Source organism: Tamandua tetradactyla, chromosome 7, assembly GCF_023851605.1.
Source record: "Tamandua tetradactyla isolate mTamTet1 chromosome 7, mTamTet1.pri, whole genome shotgun sequence".
Taxonomy (NCBI): domain Eukaryota; kingdom Metazoa; phylum Chordata; class Mammalia; order Pilosa; family Myrmecophagidae; genus Tamandua; species Tamandua tetradactyla.
Genome location: NC_135333.1, coordinates 174,427,171 through 174,448,478, shown reverse-complemented (window position 1 = coordinate 174,448,478; position 21,308 = coordinate 174,427,171). Strand labels below are relative to the sequence as shown.

At 42.6% G+C, this 21,308-nt stretch overlaps 1 protein-coding gene and 1 pseudogene across 5 annotated transcripts in view; both read right to left on the bottom strand.

Annotated features, from left to right (window-relative positions):
• The window catches only part of LOC143642891 (thioredoxin reductase 1, cytoplasmic), a 173,156-nt gene that overhangs the window by 97,618 nt on the left and 54,230 nt on the right, over positions 1-21,308 (bottom strand). Inside the window, exon 1 of one of the 5 annotated variants that reach the window (XM_077111873.1) lies at positions 16,308-16,331. The exons of 1 other annotated variant lie outside the window; for it this stretch is intronic. The gene's annotated coding sequence lies outside the window, so the exon portion shown is untranslated. Of the gene's footprint in view, positions 1-5,657; positions 5,920-6,599; positions 7,131-7,429; positions 7,527-16,307; positions 16,332-21,308 lie in introns of those variants that run through there. 3 more of the 5 variants (XM_077111876.1, XM_077111877.1, XM_077111878.1) reach the window with 3 other exon arrangements.
• On the bottom strand, positions 7,631-16,179 carry LOC143642893 (large ribosomal subunit protein uL15m pseudogene; annotated as a pseudogene).

Sequence of the window (21,308 nt, the reverse complement as noted above, 5' to 3'; positions counted from 1 at the left end):
CTCATCCCTGAAGATGATAGGCTAAGCCAACTTAAAATTAGGCCTAAGAGTCACCTCAGAGAATCTCTTTTGTTGCTCAGATGTAGCCTCTTGCTCTAAGCCAATATGGCAAACAAACTCACCACCCTCCCCCCATCTACACAGGACATGACTCCCACACCCTAACGCTCCCCCCATGACATGGGACATGACTCCCAGGGGTGTAAACCTCCCTGGCAACATGGGACAGAAATCCTAGGGTGAGCTGGGACTTGACCAAAAGGGGGTAGAGAGAAATGAGACAAAATAAAGTGTCAGTGGCTCAGAGATTTCAAACAGTGGAGAGGTCATCCTGGATGTTATCTTACGCATTATATAGATATCCCCTTTTTAGTTTATGGTGTATTAGAGTGGCTGGAGGGAAGGACCTGAAACTGTAGAGCTGTTCTCCAGTAGTCATGTTTCTTGAAGATGATTATATAATGATATAGCTTTTGCAATGTGACTGTGTGATTATGAAACCAGTCTGATGCTCCTTTTATCTACAGTATGGACAGATGAGTAAAAGATATGGATAAGAAATAAATAATAAAGGGAACAAAGGTTAAAATAAATTGAGTAGATTGAAATACTAGTGGTCAGTGAGAGGGAGGGGTAAGGGGCATGGCATATGTGAGTTATTTCATTTTTCTTTTTTATTTCTTTTGCTGGAGAGATGCAGATGTTCAAAAAAATGATCATGGTGATAAATACACAACTATGTGATGATATTGTGAGCCACTGATTGTAACCATGTTAAGAATGTATGTCAAAAATGCTTGTATTTATTTGTTGTCTACAATAAAAATCTTTAAAAAAAGTACTAGTAACTGTAGAAAAAAAAAAAAGGCCAGTCGCCAAGAGTCTCTGAATTTACTATTCTATTCAAATAAGATGGCATTATTATTAATGAAGTAAAAGAAGATATAACGGAAGTCATGTCTGACAAAATAATTCGACTCCTGCACTAAAATACTTTAGAGTACATAAAACCCACACCCTTGCACTGTGGTCAAAGTCATACCAACTTCAGAAAACCTAGTGCTAGCTGACTTGCCAAGCCTCAAGAATTAATACAAACAATAGTGAAGAGAATAGACTCTTTCAAGTTACAATCACAGCCAGTTACCAACTCTCTTGGAACAACTCAGACGTCAGCCAAGACCAAGAGCAATCATTTTGATAGAGAGACTAGGGGGACAGAACTGAGTATGTGGTTCTGAAAAGTGACAGTGTTGAAGGAACTTGGCTCTGGAGGCCTGGGTACAAATCAAAAACTTTTATACTATTACTTTCCACCTCTTTCTAAAATTCGAGTTTCTGAATTGTAAAATGAGTATATGAGATATCCACTCTGCCACACAGAGTGGTGGTGATGATTTTTTAATCATATACAAACATTGTTAACAATGTATTTTAAAACATGTACACTGCCCAGATATATTAAAGATGTGTTAAAGGTGACAATGTACTTAGCCCAACGTTGAGAACACGGTGCTCAACAAATGGCAGCTAAATCGAGGTAATGTGACTTCCTTCCCAACACTGTCGTCCCAGCACACAACGCTGCGGTCACACAGCCTTTTAAAACTCTGAACTGTGCTTTCCAACACGCTGCCTTGAATCTCTCCTCAACAACTTAGGTCTCTGATAGACAGCCCACCTTAAATAAAATCAGACACCTTTTAGATTTATCCCTCACTTAAGTCTTCTCCTCTGGTCCTACCACAATCCACTCTTTCAACAAATATTTACTGAATGCTCACTAGTTGTTAAAAAGAGCATGGAAGAATCAAACAGATCATTCTCGTCCTAAAGGAATGCACGGTTTAGGAGACACAGGGATGCAGAGCAGTGCAGCAAGCACCTAGTGGCCGATGGCTTCCTCTGTCCCAGCACCTGGCTGGAACACCAAGGCTCCCACGCGTGCAGCTCTGAGTCAGGAGGACACTCACATCAGGGATATCAGGTGTGGATCCCAACAGCAGGAGCAGAAAGCCAGATGCCAGAAGTGTGAGTACTCAGAATGCCCTTTGCAGGCTGACAGACTGGGCTCCAATCCTGACTCTGCCTCTTAGCCAGCCACCTAATCTTGGGCATGCTGCCAAGCTCTCAGGGCCTCCTTTTTCTCATCTGTGAAAAATGAGGAATACTTGCTGCGTCAGATTGTTGTGAGGATTTAATCTACTAAATTTAAGAGTCTACACATAGTAGGCATTCAGTAAATGGGAGCCACTATCATTGACAGGATATTCACTCAGACAGCTGCTGAACTCTATATACACAGGACCAATAAGGCTAGATGTCTACCGTTAGCATATAACCAAAAAATTGGCATAAGCAGGATTCCTCATTTTCCAGAGATACGAATTTGTAGAAGCACAGAGAGGGAAAGAGCAGCCAAATCTGGCCTTGTCCTCAAAAATGCAGGCAGCTGAAAAAATAGATTTGGGGAAGAGAAGTCAGGAATTAGAATAAAGAACAAAACAAAGGTGAGAAACTTTAGGGATTATAGTTGCATCAGTCAGTATCCCCAGGAGCCCCCAGTCACTGAGGGAACAGAACAGGAGATAACCAGAAAAGCAAGTTGGGACCAGATCCTGGAGGGCAAAGAATACCAGGCTAAGGAATGCGTACTTTACCCTGGACACAGATGTGGGGGCAATCAGAAGAGGACTCCGCAGCCAACAGACTGGGAAAAGAGGGAGATCAGATGTGGGAAACTGCTGAAATGGTTTTGGCAAGAGAAAACGAATACCCGAAATCAGTCTGGGTAAAAGTCAATAAAGGTAGGAGGCAGATATGGGCTAACAGGTCCCAGTAAATGAACTCACAGGAAAGACAGGAGAAAATTTGAAGCCTGGACCATCAGAAGAACAGAACAGAGAAAGGGCAAACAAGAGGTCTGCTGCTTCCATGGTGTTGTCCATCGAAGCAAGAGGAGAGGGTATTGGGACTCAAGATGGAATCACAACCAGTAAAACTTTACTGTAACCAGCACATAACCAGGATAAATGTATTTACAATTCTAACAATACTCCTCTTTTGAATCTTGGTAGTCCTTACCCTAAAGATTCCAAATTCTTCTAAGGTAAGGCACAGAACCTCATCCTCACTTCCCACATCTCAAAGCAGTTCCTCAACCCTCCTCAGGCTTCACCAATCAGCAGCCCCAAAGCAGAAAACACTACTAGGATAAGAGATTATCTCAGAGCAATGAATCAAAAGAAATGGAGTTTTCTGTCAGTTATGGTAGTTTAGCAGAATAGTGAGAATGAAAAGTAATGGTTGGAGAGTTATTATATTACCACTCGTTTTCTGATGTCTAGTCAGTTACCAGGTTTGAAAGGAGTCCTGTCTTCTGTCTACCTTTCCAGGCTGGACCATCTGACCACCACGCCTACAAGAACCTGTCTGAGCTCTCTCCCAAGGGTCTGTATAATTCATGTGGATGTTAATCACCCACTGCTTTGTGTCTGTCATCTTTCCTGTTATCATCTTAAAGAAATTATTCAAATCCGGTCTTGCCAGTTTTAGTCATATCTGATAACCTAAGTAACTTTGTCAGGCACTGAAGTTCCAATACGTACTTTTTCATTCAGTTTGTTTTTCCTCTCAATACCACAAACAAGTTTTTATACACATGGTTTCAAAACTCTGAAATCCTGGAGATACTGATCTGTATACAAAAAAAGGTTCTCTATTAAAAAAAACTGCAATCTTGCCCTTCAGAACAAAAGATGTTTATGAAAGTCAGATGTCTGAGCATTTGTAACCCTACTAAGTGCCTAGAATGTAGCAGCTCACAAGTTCCAATTTATATGGACATACAAGCCCTGGCCACAGGGAACATAATCCCCTATTTTTCTATTCAGGTATGAAGTGTATTTATCCCTTTTTGCATTACCATTTGCTTTTGGGTATTGAAGAATAGTCCTTTGTTTTCCCCAATTCTTTTATCAACTGATTTTGACCAAGCAGTCTCAAAATTGATATTCCTAAGAATTACCTGAGGGGAGCTTAAGAAAAAAGTAAAATAAAAACGCAGTTCCTAGTTACATTAAGGGACTACTTGAATTGGGGATAAGCCCAGGAATGCATTATTTAACAAGAACTTCAGGGGACTTTGTGCAGATGGTCCATAGGCTACACTTTTTAAAAACATTTCTTTAAAGGCGTCATCCTTTAAGTAGTCTCCTAGGCTCACCAGTTCCTTCCATCAGGATTCTCACTTTCATCTTAGTTACACTGTGAAAGCATGGTAGATTTTGCTGCAAGTGTTGTTGTTTATTGAGGGGAAAGGGGAAGTGAGATGAAGGGAAGAAACATTCAGAGGAGAAAGAAACGGAGGCCTTATAAAAAGCTCCCTTCCACTACTGATTCATGTTGCAATTAAAGTATGAAACTTAAACTTTTTTGCTTAAAGACATGGACATTAGGATTATAACCCTATTTTTATAAGCATTCTTTCACTGAATAAATGTATTTACCACTCAAACTGAATGATGCCTAAAGATTTCAAAACCCAACATTTGGGTCCAAATGTGGATAACAATAAGCTGGAGATCTAGAAACACAGTAGGGAAGAGTAAATTTCCTTAAGAGATGTGCCAAGTGATTTTCTTGAGTTATTTTAAGTGTGCCTTGGTGGTATGCTTTTCACTCACTAAATATCTGAATATGAGCACATGGATTTGAAAATATCACACCATATCAATGTGAGTTCCATAAGTCACAAAAACATGAATCTTTTTACTCCCACTGTTGTTAAAACCAGGAGTATCAGTAGAATTTTATAAAGATAAACATCTATGTAACTTTTTAAGTACAAATTTATGACACAGGTGAAGAATACAATATATTTTAAACAAAGTTAAAAGCCTTTTTAGACTTCAAGTCTTTCAAGTCTAGCTCCATTTCCCTATTCTTCAAAAAGGTAAATAGGATTCTTTCAATTTTTTTTTTTGCATAGGCAGGCACCGGAAATCTAACCCGGGTCTCCAGCATGGCAGGGGGAACTCTGCCTGCTGAGCCACCCAACAGGATTCTTTCAGACGCAAAACAGGTAGTAAATAAAAAATTAAATTCTTAATGTCTTTTCTAAGGGGCACATATATCCAAATACATTTTTTACATTTAACTCAGGTCTCAAGTTTTCTTCTAAGAAGGCAATATTCAAGTATGGGTTCCATTTCTTATGTCACATGATGTGGAACATCATCACAATGTCATCGCCTCTCCAAGCACTTTTCTAATACCACAGGCCATGGCCAGACAGCCCCAGTGGATGGGCCTAAGGGAAGGTTTCCATCATGACTGCCATCAACCAAAGATAAGGTTTTTTTCTTTTTTTCCACCCAATTGTTAGGTCTACTCTAGAAAAGAAACTCCTGAAGGGAACTTGCTTGTGGCTTTCCTAGGACCTGTGGGTTTCTGGGTCTCCCCCAGGAAATCAAATAGGACTATGACAGAGCCAACTTGCTGACTTCAGAATTTCCTGATCCCCTTTTCTCAGTACTTCCCTAAACGACTCGCATTCAGCAGCTTAAACTGCGGCTAGAAATCGTTTAAATTATTTAGGTTTTCTGGGAGTGAAGCAGGAAGGGAGGACAGAGGGAAAGGGTCTTTTAAAAACTTACCTTAAAAGGTAAGAATGGTTACCTCTTTCCATTACCTATGTTTCCTCTTTCAAGCTTCCCCAGTTCTGAAATTTACCCATCTTCTCATCAATTCAGATTAACATGTTAGCTCATAAGTGTTTGCCATTTCCTAAGGGTGCGCTCCGCTTAGAGGCTTTCTCTAAAAAACCCTGGCTTTTTTTTTGGAAAACGGAAAGCCGCGACCATGATGGGCTCGCCGAGCTGATGCGGAGTCTAGAAGGGAAGGACATCCTTGAGTACCTCCTACCTTCAAGGCTGGACCATGGCCGCCTTTCTCTGTCGCGAACACAACGGGTCCTTGGGTCTCGGAGGTCAGTTCGGCGCGCTCTCGAGCCCGGCGGCTCCGGCGGCTCCGGCGGCTCCTCTGCGGCACAAAGAGAGCGGGCCGAGGACGCCCTTCCGCCGGCGGCCGCGCGGGCGCTGAGTAAAAGGGCGGGAGCTGGAGCCCGCGGGAGCGGAGCCGCGGGGCGGGGTCGGGCTCATCCACCGGCTCCCTCCGCGGGAGGGGCTGCGCCGGGGGCGGGGCTCCAGGCCGTGAGCCGCACGACCCCCGCGCCAGCGAACCGGCCAGGCCGCAGTTCTGGCAGCGACGAGGCCCGCCGCCGGACGCGTGCTCTGGACCGCGGTGAGTCACCAGTGAGCTGGAAACACGGCCTCCAGGCCACCATAAACGTCAGCGCTTCGACCAGGGCTCGGTGGCAGCAAGTCTCTGCTAACATTAAACGCTCTATTTCCCAGGAACCCACATTCAGGAAAACCTCCGAGCCGCTTGCGGCGTAATTATCTCAGCTTTCACAAAACACCTCCCAATTTAATTTGGCTTTAAACTCTGCTCTACGCGGATGTTCTCGAAACTTACAATGTTTTCCTGAAATTTGAAACGATGGGCAAAATTAGGAGCACTCTGCCCTGCCCACTTACCGTACTCTTATTTAAGAACCTTGAAGCAGTGCAGCAACATCCTGGATGACATCAGAAACCAATGGTCCAAGTTTACAGACGGGTGAACTCAGGCAGAGAAATGAGTCAGCGGTGGGATTAAAAATAGAAGCACGTTGGCACCGCCATCAGGCCCATTCTCGAGCACTGTACTCTCAAGGTCAACCCCAGCCGCGGCGCGCGCGTAGTGCTGTGCACCTCGGACAGTGCGCCTTCACACAGCCTCCTGAAAGGGGCAGCGTCAGGCCATTCCGGACCGCGCGGGCCGCTCAACTCGTCCAAGCGGCGCAGACCGCACGTCCTGAACGCTGCCGGCCGGGAGGCGCGGAGACTGCACACACTGACCCACCCCTCGGCAATCCCGGGGGTGGAAAGGTCTGAACATCCCTTGGAAAGGTACCCTGACAGCCACGACCTCCTAAAGGCTGTGGGGGTCTCTCCGTCTGTTCATCAGATCCGCACCTACACTTCAAGGCGCGACACGACCCGTTTCTCAAGCCATCCTGCACGCTGTCCCTACAAAGGAGGAGCCCAGAGGGAGCTTGCCAGTCCCCCTCCATCCGCTGACGCCTCCTCTTAGGCGGCCAGCAGCCCCCCGCCATGCTGTCCCGCCCTGCAGCCGCGAGGCCCGCACCCCCGCGCACAGGCAGACTCGCGCGCTCCCACGCGGAGGCTGGAGCCCAGCCGCGGCGCGCCCCCTCCCTCTGCGGCGGCCCGCAGCCCCTAGTCTCAGAAGGGCCCCCGCGAACAGGCAGCCCCCGCGACCCCGCATCAGAGGCTGGAGCTCGGCGCTGTCCGTGTCCCAGGCTCACCTACTCCAGCCGCGCTCCTGCTGGGGCCCCGCCGCCCGGCGCGAGGCTGCGGGAGGGAAGGCGCTGCGGGCCCCCTTGTGCAGCAAGCCTCGCCCCGCCCCGCGCGCGGGCAACCGGCCAGAGTCAGCATGACAATGCAGAAACCCGCGCCCGGGGCGGCCGGCCGCCCACGCGGCTTGCCCCACAAGCTCAGTCCCCTAGCTGTGCGTCACGGGTTAAGGCATAGCAGCCACCAGCCCCGAGACATGCACGCGTGCTTTAAGAGGCAGAACTTGGCGGCCCTTTGTAATTACTGGAGGTCCTTCAGTGATTGTCACGCGGCCCCCCGCCCCCCACGTTCTGATGCGCTTGGCACAGGGTATGACTGGCCAGTGGGTTAAAGCCCCCCCCCGGGGGGGACACCAATGGGCAGCCAAGTTTGGGACCCTTGCCCTGAGGAGCTGGATTAGTCAGTTTGGCAACTCCTGAACGGCAGTGATCAGCCTTTTAAAAGAATGGCCCAGACCGTCCTAATACTGGAAAAAAGTGACAAATGTCCACCAGCACGTAACTTCCCCTTGGAAGGTCCCCCTTATCCCACTCAGGCCCTGCGCGCGGCTTAGCGGGTCCTCAGGGTTGGAGAGCCTCTCCTCCTCCCTGGCATGAGCAAGCGCGAGGCTCATTTCTCAGCCTCCTTCCCGCTCTAAAGTGACACCTTCCCTGCAGGGCCAGTATTTAGTTGGGTTTTCACCTAATTCTGGGGGCCTTAGAACAGAGGATAGGTCTAGCACACAGGTGTCCAGGAAACAATCTGATTTAAGGAACAAAGAATGAAAAATGTGAGGAAAAGAACACTGGGGAGGCAGAACACTAACATTTACTCCTGGCCTGTGTGCCAAGCACTGTATTGATCATTATGCTTTCTCTTATTTAATCTACACGATAACATCCCATGCATGAACCAGGGTTCATTTTTAAGAATGAGGAGCTTATTTGAACAGCTTACTTGAAAAGCATGTCTTAGGACAAAGAAGGGATTGTTAAAATCATTTAACGTGAAATAATGTACTAAAAGCAAGTGATAAGGACTGATTTCAAACCCCCTTGCCATTGAAAGCACCTGGTACGGACAGACAAGTCACAATTATCATAGTTAACATTTCCTAACAACCCACCAGAAAAAGGCTAGATAAAGCATTTTACCTTCACGTTGTTTTAAATATAACATATATACAAAAAAGCAATACATTTCAAAACACACCACGTCATTTTTAAGTGAGCAAATGATAGCACAAATCCTTAAAATAGCTCCATGTATTTGTTCTATCAGAGTTAAAAAAAAAACCATCTTTTTAAAAATACATTTTTCACTTCCTCAAACCTTTCTTACTGCTAAAAGCCCGAACATTTTAATCTTGTCACAAAATACACAGAGAACTCCTTAGTTCTATTTATTTGCTGATTTAATGAGAAGAACCTCATCTTTTACCATTTCTCATCAGGCAGCACTTGTTCCATTCATACAGTCCCACATCTCCTGGCAATGCTCATGTTATTTCTCCTGCCTAAAATCATCTTCCCTCCCTACAGACCTGCTCCTTCAAACCTCATCTGAAATGTCACCTCCTCTGGAGGGCTTCCTTGATTCACAAGGATTTAAGTGTAAATCACTCCTCCCCTCTTCTGTGACCCCAAACACCTAACAATAATAGCGAATCTTCTAAATCCATGAGAAGAAACACTGTTTATTTATCTGGTTTCCACAGAACCTGGCATATTAATAAGTATTTGGAAGATGCTAAAAAAGAAAAAAGACCACTTATTTGTGCCTGAGTTATCACCTAAGCACGCTATAAACAGGTCTTTGATCAAAGGTCATATTGTATTCAGCTACTGAGTTAAAACAATCTGACACTTAAATCTTCTCTGCCCAACCCTTCAGAAGCTCACCAGGGCCCTCAAGAGCAAGGCATGTCACCCTATATTCCAATGACCCTGTGTCCTGCCCCAACCCCTGCAGTTACCACCCATTTCATATCTGAGGGGAAGATCTTTTTAAGCAGACAAACAGCAAGTACTAAAGTCCTAAACTGGGAGCCTGCCTGTCCTGTCCAATGCTCTGCAAGAGACCTGGTGTGTCTAAAGTGCAATGGGAGAGGAAGAAAGTGGGAAGCAGTGAGGTCAGATGCTGGAATCAGATCCAAAGGCATAGTCAGGACTTTGGATTTCATGCTAAATGTGACAGAAAGCCAGAGGATAAAGGGAAGCAAGGAAAACAACCTGGTTTATATTTTTAAAGGATTGCTTTGCTGTCTATAGAAAAGATTTGATATGGAACAAAAGTGGTGGGTTCTCTGTCCAGTGCACTCAAATGACCAATTCCTAAGACAACAGGGTTTCAAAGAGAAAAAAAGAGTTTATTGCTAGGCTCAAGGCAGGAAATCAGACAGCCTATCAGACTAAGATCTGTCTCCCAAAACTGCAGTAATTCTGATAGTTTCATAGTATCAAAAAGTGGGCAGGTTTTAGGATAATGACCCCAGTGGCTCTAGATAATGTAATTAGAGATGATCTAATTATTGAGCATGTACAGACTGATTACATGCATAGTCACAAAATGTATGTAAGAAAATGGCAGCCTTAATGTGATGATGGGTGTGATTTTTAGTATTATAATGAGGTATAGGTCACTTATAGGCTGACATTTAAGCTACTGCACATGTCAGGCAGGCCCATTTTGATTAGATCCAGCTTAGTTTATCAAGATAGCCTTGGACTTGGGGTGAGTAAGTTCTGGGCTGACTCAAAACCCTTCATTATAAACGTTAGGGGCTGTCTTTAATGATCATAAAACACTAAAGTTGAAAAACTAGATAAGAGGAGTGCAAGTGAGATCAGTCACAAGGTTTTTTACAATTACAAGGGCACAAGATAAAGGCTATACAATCATTATCAGAGATCAAGGCAGCTGGATTACAGTTCCGTGACTTCAGGTATTTCCCTCCGTCTACTCCAATACACCAGAAAGTAAAAAGGAGTATCTATATAGTGATTCAGTAATCACAATGATTCCCTAAATCCTAGCTTCTCAGTTACAGACTAAGAGGTGGGGAGTTAAAGTGGAGGAACACAAACTAGTTAGGAAGTTACTGGAAAACTCTAACCTAGAGATGATGAACGCTTGGAGAAATAGGGTGAAAAGATACATTTTGAAGGTAGAGCTGAGAGGTTCTGTGGGTGGACGGAAGGAGCATATAAGAGAAAGAGAAGAGTCCTCTTTAATGAAAGAGAAAACACACAGGAAGAGGAGTACAGATGGGAGGGGTAGAAATCAATAGTTTGAGACAAATCAATAATGAAGACCGACCAGAAGGATCTTCAGTCCTCCTATAAGACCTATTTTCTCTCCAATAGCAAATGTTGAGTAGGCAGTTAGATAAAAAAAAAAATCTGCTAGAAGTTCAAGCTAGAAGTTGGGACTAGAAATAAAAACTGGGAAACCAAATATAAGAGATGTTTAACACCACAGGACCAGATGAAATTGCTCAGGGAGTGAATGAATATATTTAGAGAGGTGAAGACAGTCCAGGACTGAGCTCTGGTACTCAAACTACAATGGAGAAGGATCCAGCAAAGTAGCCTGAGAAGGAGCTGGGGGGAGGTAGAAGGAAAACCAAGAGTGTGGTGTCTCAGGAACCAATGAAGAAATGCTCCAAAATGGAGGAAGAATCACCTATATCAAGTGCTGCTGAGAAAGCTTGCAAGATAAGTACTAAGTTATTGATTTTTTTTTCCTTTCTTAACAGCATTTTTATTTTGATTTCAGATAAAATAAAGATGATACTGAAAAGTAACATCTCCATCTGGAGAATTACCCATTAGGAAGATACAATGAGAAATACCTTTATTTCAGGCCCTTGTCCAGTGTTCTTTAACAACTCTGCTTTTGGAAGGGAATTCATGAGCTGTTTCTCATCTGTGGGTTTTAAGATTTTTTTATCAGCCATATTCACTCTCCATCCTGTAGCAAGACCGAGGAAAACCTGCCTTGGGTCCTTTCGAGTGCTTAGCATCCTGAAGAGCTCATCTTTGGTGATATCAGGTAAGACCGAATCGAACTTCTTGGTGAACGCAAGTCTTGCTTTGGGAAATTTGCCAGGATCTGTCAGATAGCCATGATTCTTTGCATTGGTATAGTAGGGTACCAGGGATTCAGGTGGAAGCATACGTTTTGAAATGAGTTGTCCACCCAAAAAGAAGAGAACAGATTTACACAGAATTTCCAGACTCCTTTGGGTCATAAAAGGCTGTCATAACAATGTCACCATCTTTCTCAATTTAAGAAAAAGCTACTTCTAAAGTCCCCTCCTTCACAAGCTGCACACAATAATCCCTTTAAGTGGCTGGATGGTTACCCCACTCCCATTGAGAGCTGGGTTAAATCAATAGGTTGTGTAGGATCAACTCGACCCACATCAATAAGATATTGCAGTCTATTAGGACTCAACGGTTGATACTGGGGTCTGAAGCTTTGCCCTTCATTAAACCTGTATTTTGGGATCCAGATGTAAAATGGAGTCTGGCCTCCCTCAAAGCCCAGTTGGGGCCAGGTGCCCCTCTGCCTTACTCCTTTATGGCCTCTGTCACATTTCCTATCTCTTCTCTGACCCCTTGGTCTTCTCTCCAATTTCCTGGAGCCCAGGTTTGGCTTTAAGTTGGCAAGGCTGAACTACAGCAGGGCCCAGAGCAGTTCCAGCACCCCAACCCCAACAGCCCAGACTGGGCCTGCCATGACATCCAAGCTATTGCTGATTTTTATAAATACTTGAAATATGGCTAGTGTAACTGAGGATTTAGAGTTTTAATTTAATTACTTTAAATTTAAATGACCTCATGTGGTCAGGGATCTGATTGTTTATATTCCCAGAACTTACAGTAGCCATGCAATGTAATTGCTCAATAATATTTGTTAAAAGTGCCAATCTGTAAAATGGGGCTATTATAATTAGTTTACAGGTTTTACGGATTGTATCTTTTTCCCAAAAAGAAAGGGGGAAAAAGTCTTTACATGGTGACTGTCAGGGGATTTTTCAGTCCTCCTGTAAAATCAAAAAACTACCTACCTATCCCAGAGGGTACCTGGGATAATGAATGAGAAGATAGTGAGTGGTCTGAAATAAATAACACCAATAATATGCCTAGAACAGAGCCTGAAACATAGTAGGTCCTCAAAAAAAAAGAGATGGTCCATAAGCCTCAATAGGCACACAGAGGAGAAGCAAATTTGGGAAGGCTTCACAAAAGAAGTGATATTTGAACCTCTTCTTAAGGAACAAGGAAGGTAGTAGTAACAGAAGTGATAACTAAGAATTTTTACTTCATGCCAGGCATGAATCCAGGTCTTTACATGATTAGCCCTCCCATGAATACAATGAAGTTGATACTATTATTTCCTCCATTTTACAGTTTAAAAAAAAGGGGCAGAGAGAGGATAATTCTCTTGCCCATGGTCCCCTCACTAGTAAATGGTGAACTGAGATTAACATCCAGTCCATGCTCTTACCTGGACTTCTTCTAGGCAGATGGAGCAACAGGCACAAAGACACAGGAGTGTGAAAGGAACAGTGCGTTTTGGCAGGGGTCCACACAGCACAGAGGGAGATGAAACTGTAAAGACAAGCTGGATTCCACTTGTAATGGGCCTTGAGGTTCACCACACAGCTAAGTATCTAGCGCTTTTCCATACATTCTCAGTTAATCCACAAAACCATCCAAGTACTGTATTCATATGACAGAATTGGAAACCGAGAGACCAAGAAGTTAAGAATCTTGCCAGAGGTCACACAGCAGATAAGTGGTGGAGTTGGGATATAAATCCAAGTGTTCCTAACTCCAGGTTCATTGTTTGTCTTACAATAAAATAATGTATAGTGAAGTAAGTACTAAAAAGAAGTAAAAGCAGGGTGGGCCACAGTGGCTCAGCAGGCAGAGTTCTTGCCTGCCATGCCAGAAACCCCAGTTCAATTCCTGGGCCTGCCCATGTAAAAAACAAACAAACAAAAAAAAGCAACATGTAGGGACCACAAAAAAAAAGAAAAAGCAACTTTCTGACAAGGACCAGGGAAGACTTCATCCACAACATCCATTCTGAAAAGTCCGATTCATCATTTGAAATCTTGCTCAGAGGAATATGATCTCTGTGAAGCCTTCTCTGATTAAACACAACAATCCATTCTTTATTTCTTATATCAAGCCACACTAACGGCATTTGTTTACATGTCTGCCACTCTTAGAGTTGGCACTTACCGAGCTCCTCTGTGCCAGGAGCTTAATACCCTCATTAATCATCTCAATAACCCTTTGGGATAAGCATCATCATCTCTTACAGATGAGTAACCCAAGGTTGTGACAAACCCAAGGTCTCACAGCTAGTCTAGGATTTAAAACTGTACACTCTTCTCTCTCCATCACAGTATTTTTTACTTAAAGGGCTGGTCTTTGTATCCCCAATACTTGACACAGTGTCTTTCTATAGTAGACACTCAACAGAGGCTTGAACTCAACTGAAACTTCAGCAGGCTTTCAAAAGTTAGTGAAATGGAGAAGGTCTAAAGTGTGCTGGGAAATGGGCTTTGGAAAGTAGGGGATGGGCGCCAGAAGCCCTGATTTGCAGCATTTGCCAATTTCTGTGGCATGAATTCTCCCAACTTTGCTGACTTCAAGCTCTCAACCTGCCTGTAAATTTCCTGAACATTTAACAATGGCTCTTTCAAAACTGGTAAGAGACAGCTCAGCATACCACCCAAAAGCTCAATTTCCCTCTACATCTCCTCTTCCCAGCAATTCTCTATGCTTAGACTTCACTGCAACCTTAGACACAAGGAGTGTCTATCTCTGCTAAAGCTCGCCTTTACCAGAGCTCCACAACTTATTCCAATTCTAGCTGGTCTCACGGGACTCGACACCTTTTAAACAGCACAACCGTTCAACTCCTTTTGCCTTCAGATATACCAGGTCTCCTCTTCTGTCAATCTTTGAACTCATCCTACAGTCTCTGAACTGATCCTACAGCCTTATCTAGCTTTCTAGTGACAAAGACTATAGCCCAGGAGTTATTAAATAAGATGCTCTGAATCACATAACCTGGCTCTGCCACTGACAAGCTATGTGCCTTTAGGCAAGTTCTTTCACTTGTCTGTGCCTTAGCTTACCCATCTGGAAAATGGTGATAAATATAGTACTTGTCCCTCACGTGGTGGTTGTGAAAAATAGATGAGTAAATAGAAATAAACAGCTCAGAATGTGGTAGGTACTCAATATCTGAGTGATCACAGTATGTCCTTACACATGATGTAAAACTAGGAAGACTTCAGTGTGGTTAAGAGTTTGGATTTCCCCCTTTACAAGTTATTCATTCACACTAACTGTTAACAATGTGTTACACTAGATGCTGTTCAAAACTTAATCCAAGAGAATAACCTATTCATCTTTCTTTTAATTAAGTCTATAGCTAAGCACCCCAGTTTCCACAGCATACTCATTCTCATTACTCAGAACCTGTTGTTCCTTAGCAGAAGAACAGATTTTCTTAAACAACTCACGAAAATGTGTAAAAGGAAAAGGTAATCTTCTTAAAAAATTAATAATTGCAAAAATTTTTTAATTAATACATGCATTTTAGCAGAAATATACCCCTTCTGCATTCTATTTGTTTTAGAAAGGAAATAAAAAGTTTTTAATGTAGAAAACCATGCCTAGAAGTGCCTCATGAGGTATAGGCTCCATTCCCATCAGCCCTCTGATGTCCATCTTGTAATACTGGAGATCCACCATCCTCACCAACCACCAAGGGGTTAAGTGAATATTAATCAAGAGTGGTAAATAGCTTTTAGAGCCTGCAGATGAAAGAAATGTTATCTAGCTGATTACTAAATTCTAATACTATTAGATAGTTGATATTATGAGAAACATTCCCTTTTAAATTCTCCATGAGCTGAAATTCCAGAACCCCAAGTTAGTTGATGACTATAAGCAAGTCCATCATGGTGGAGGGCTGTGGCCCCCAGAGGTGAACCTGAAGTAGCCCTGGATACTCCCGGTTAGTAGCCAATACTCCATCCCTATCCTGAACAGGATGACATGTCTTATTTATAATTTCAGAATTATGAAAACACCCTTGCCACTCTAAGGACATATGAGGGCTTGTAGTTCTCCACCAAAATATTTCTGAATTACTTTATCTACAGATTTTAAATGCTTATTTAATCTTTCAATGATCTCAGGAAATTTTTGAGGCTGTGTTGCAATAAAGGAGGTTAGATTACCTCCCACTCTTCTTTATAGGACTCAGGGTTTACCACCATGTGGGTTAACCTCCTCTGAAGTAAAATATACACTAGGCCTCTATCTCATGGTTCAGTGACTGGCCTTTTCTAAGAAGGCAAAGTATTTTCCAGCTCACTGCCATCATGTAGTTACCGTAGCATAGTGCCTCTATCCTTGCAATTTAAATAGTAAACAAACATTTGATTTGTATGGAAGATGTACTGATCTCTTCAGACAGACCAACCTCAGCTGCTCGGCAGACAAAACTAAGATATTATCAGTGCGCACTGGAATCCTGACTTGAGCTGAGCACATGACTTCCCAAAATAGAGATTTCATTTCCCAGTCTCCTGTCGGCATACATATGGCCATGTGACTAAATTCTTGCCAATAGCATATAAGCAGAACTGTCTTGCATAAACTTCCAGGATGTGCTCTTAAATTGAAAGGGCAGGCCCCGCAGCAGCCGACCCGCCCACCCTCCGCTCCCCTCTTTTGTCCGCCGGCCCGCCCTCCCCTCTTTTGTCTTCACCGGCTCCTCCGCCACCAGCCTCGACAGCCTTGCCACCCTCACCTTTCCTCCTCCAGAACGGCTACTGGGGGAGTGGAGACAATACAGAGCAGCTCCCGGAGCCACAAGGGAGATCAAAGGGATGGCGTACCCCATCCTGGAACAGCTGACTGTCTGGGAGAACCAGTTCCGGTGAGATCACCGAGGGGCGCGGGCTTTCCTGGGTGGGACGGCAAGCGGCCGGAGTCCCTCCCTTCCTCCTTCCCAGGCCAGCTGGCAGAATTGGGCAGGCGGTCCCCTTAGGCCACAGCGGCTGGCGCCCCCACCACGCGAGACCCCCCGGACCAACTGAGAGAGTTGGGTCGGAAATCCCCAGACTGCGGAGAACAGTGACCGGGGGATCCCTTCCAAACACGTGACTCCCCCGTCCGGCTGGGAACAGTGCACTCTCCCGGGCTGCGACAGCTGGCGCCCTCCCGCCACGCTTGGCGCCCCGGGCCGACTAGGTAATTCAGCTGGACGCTCTCCCGTGCTGCGGCGGCCGGCAACCCTCCCAGCATTCGGGCCCCCGGGCCGGCTGGCACTCTTCCAAGACGCTTCGGCTGCCGAACCTCCCCTACAGCGAGAATTTTCCAGAGTTAAAGGACCCACAGCAACTTTCACTGGTGGAACCCGTAGACAAACGTGTGCCACGAGCGCCACCTACTGGGCAGGATAAGAAAAACAGAACCCAGAGATTTCACAGAAAAATCTTTCAACCTGTGGGGTCCAACACCCAGGGAAATCTGACTAAATGCCCAGACGCCAGCAGAAGATAACGGATCACGCTCAGAAAATTGAAAATATGGCCCAGTCAAAGGAACAAACCAATAGTTCAAATGAGATACAGGAGCTGAAACAACTAATGCTGAATATACGAACAGAAATGGAAAACCTCTTCAAAAACAAAATCGATAAATTGAGGGAGGACATGAAGAAGACATGGGCTGATCAAAAAGAAGAAATAGAAAAACTGAAAAAACAAATCACAGAGCTTATGGAAGTGAAGGATAAAGTAGAAGAGATGGAAAAAACAATGGATACCTACAATGACAGATTTAAAGAGACAGAAGATAGAATTAGTGATTTGGAGGATGAAACATCTGAATTCCAAAAAGAAACAGAAACTATCCGGAAAAGAATGGAAAAATTTGAGCAGGAGATCAGGGAACTCAAGGACAATGTGAACCGCACAAATATACGTGTTGTGGGTGTCCCAGAAGGAGAAGAGAAGGGAAAAGGAGGAGAAAAACTAATGGAAGAAATTATCACTGAAAATTTCCCAACTCTTATGAAAGACCTAAAATTACAGATCCAAGAAGTGCAGCACACCCCAAAGAGATTAGACCCAAATAGGCGTTCCCCAAGACACTTACTAGTTAGAATGTCAGAGGTCAAAGAGAAAGAGAGGATCTTGAAAGCAGCGAGAGAGAAGCAATCCATCACATACAAGGGAAACCCAATAAGACTATGTGTAGATTTCTCAGCAGAAACCATGGAAGCTAGAAGACAGTGGGATGATATATTTAAGTTAGTAAAAGAGAAAAACTGCCAGCCAAGACTCCTATATCCAGCAAAATTGTCATTCAAAAATGAGGGAGAAATTAAAACATTCTCAGACAAAAAGTCACTGAGAGAATTTGTGACCAAGAGAACAGCTCTGCAAGAAATACTAAAGGGAGCACTAGAGTCAGATACAAAAAGACAGAAGAGAGAGGCATGGAGAAGAGTGTAGAAAGAAGGAAAGTCAGATATGATATATATAATACAAAAGGCAAAATGGTAGAGGAAAATATTATCCAAACAATAGTAACTCTAAATGTAAATGGACTGAATTCCCCAATCAAAAGACATAGACTGGCAGAATGGATTAAAAAACAGGATCCTTCTATATGCTGTCTACAGGAAACACATCTTAGACCCAAAGATAAATATAGGTTGAAAGTGAAAGGTTGGGAAAAGATATTTCATGCAAATAACAACCAGAAAAGAGCAGGAGTGGCTATACTAATATCCAACAAATTAGACTTCAAATGTAAAACAGTTAAAAGAGACAAAGAAGGACACTATATACTATTAAAAGGAACAATCAAGCAAGAAGACATAACAATCATAAATATTTACGCACTGAACCAGAATGCCCCAAAATATGTGAGGAATACACTGGAAACACTGAAAAGGGAAATAGACACATATACCATAATAGTTGGAGACTTCAATTCACCACTCTCATCAATGGACAGAACATCTAGACAGAGGATCAATAAAGAAATAGAGAATCTGAATATTACTATAAATGAGCTTGACTTAACAGACATTTATAGGACATTACATCCCACAACAGCAGGATACACCTCTTTTTCAAGTGCTCATGGATCATTCTCAAAGATAGACCATATGCTGGGTCACAAAGCAAGTCTTAACAAATTTAAAAAGATTGAAATCATACACAACACTTTCTTGGATCATAAAGGAATGAAGTTGGAAATCAATAATAGGCTGAGTGCCAGAAAATTCATAAATACATGGAGGCTCAAGAACACACTCTTAAACAACAAGTGGGTCAAAGAAGAAATTGCAAGAGAAATTAGTAAATACCTAGAGGCGAATGAAAATGAAGACACAACATATCAAAACTTATGGGACGCAGCAAAGGCAGTGCTAAGAGGGAAATTTATTGCCCTAAATGCCTTTATCAGAAAAGAAGAAAAGGCAAAAATGCAGGAATTAACTGTCCACTTGGAAGAACTGGAGAAAGAACAGCAAACTAATCCCAAAGCAAGCAAAAGGAAAGAAATAACAAAGATTAGAGCAGAAATAAATAAAATTGAAAACATGAAAACAATAGAGAAAATCAATAAGACCAGAAGTTGGTTCTATGAGAAAATCAATAAGATTGATGGGCCCTTAGCAAGATTGACAAAAAGAAGAAGAGAGAGGATGGAAATAAATAAGATCAGAAATGAGAGAGGAGACATAACTACTGACCTCACAGAAATAAAGGAGGTAATAACAGGATACTATGAACAACTTTACGCTAATAAATACAACAATTTAGATGAAATGGACAGGTTCCTGGAAAGACATGAACAACCAACTTTGACTCAAGAAGAAATAGATGACCTCAACAAACCAATCACAAGTAAAGAGATTGAATTAGTCATTCAAAAGCTCCCTAAAAAGAAAAGTCCAGGACCAGACAGCTTCACATGTGAATTCTATCAAACATTCCAGAAAGAATTAGTACCAACTCTCCTCAAACTCTTCAACATAATCAAAGTGGAGGGAAAGCTACCTAATTCCTTCTATGAAGCCAACATCACCCTCATACCAAAACCAGGCAAAGATATTACAAAAAAAGAAAACTACAGACCAATCTCTCTAATGAATACAGATGCAAAAATCCTCAATAAAATTCTAGCAAATCGTATCCAACAACACATTAAAAGAATTATACATCATGACCAAGTAGGATTCATCCCAGGTATGCAAGGATGGTTCAACATAAGAAAATCAATTAATGTAATACACCATATCAACAAATCAAAGCAGAAAAATCACATGATCATCTCAATTGATGCAGAGAAGGCATTTGACAAGATTCAACATCCTTTCCTGTTGAAAACACTTCAAAAGATAGGAATACAAGGGAACTTCCTTAAAATGATAACGGGAATATATGAAAAACCCACAGCTAATATCATCCTCAATGGGGAAAAATTGAAAACTTTCCCCCTAAGATCAGGAACAAGACAAGGATGTCCACTATCACCACTATTATTCAACATTGTGTTGGAGGTTCTAGCCAGAGCAATTAGACAAGAAAAAGAAATACAAGGCATCAAAATTGGAAAGGAAGAAGTAAAACTATCACTGATTGCAGACGATATGATACTATACGTAGAAAACCCAGAAAAATCCACAACAAAATTACTAGAGCTAATAAATGAGTACAGCAAAATAGCAGGCTACAAGATCAACATTCAAAAATCTGTAGCTTTTCTATACACTAGTAATGAACAAGCTGAGGTGGAAATCAAGAAACGAATCCCATTTACAATTGCAACTAAAAGAATAAAATACCTAGGAATAAATTTAACCAAAGAGACAAAAAACCTATATAAAAAGAACTACAAAAAACTGCTAAAAGAAATCACAGAAGACCTAAATAGATGGAAGGGCATACTGTGTTCATGGATTGGAAGACTAAATATAGTTAAGATGTCAATCCTACCTAAACTCATCTACAGATTCAATGCAATACCAATCAAAATCCCAACAACTTATTTTTCAGAATTAGAAAACCCAATAAGCAAATTTATCTGGAAGGGCAGGTTGCCCTGAATTGCTAAAAACATCTTGAGGAAAAAACACAAAGCTGGAGGTTTAGCGATGCCGGACTTTAAGGCATATTATGAAGCCACGGTGGTCAAAACAGCATGGTATTGGCATAAAGATAGATATATCGACCAATGGAATCGAATAGAGTGCTCAGATATAGACCCTCTCATCTATGGACATTTGATCTTTGATAAGGCAATCAAGCCAACTCACCTGGGACAGAACAGTCTCTTTAATAAATGGTGCCTAGAGAACTGGATATCCGTAAGTAAAAGAATGAAAGAAGACCCGTATCTCACACCTTATACAAAAATTAACTCAAAATGGATCAAAGATCTAAACATTAGGTCTAAGACCATAAAACAGTTAGAGGAAAATGTAGGAAGATATCTTACGAATCTTACAACTGGAGGCGGTTTTATGGACCTTAAACCTAAAGCAAGAGCACTGAAGAAATAAATAAATAAATGGTAGCTCCTCAAAATTAAACACTTTTGTGCATCAAAGAACTTCATCAAGAAAGTAGAAAGACAGCCTACACAATGGGAGACAATATTTGGAAATGATATATCAGATAAAGGTCTAGTATCCAGAATTTATAAAGAGATTGTTCAACTCAACAACAAAAAGACAGCCAACCCAATTACAAAATGGGAAAAAGACTTGAACAGACACCTACCAGAA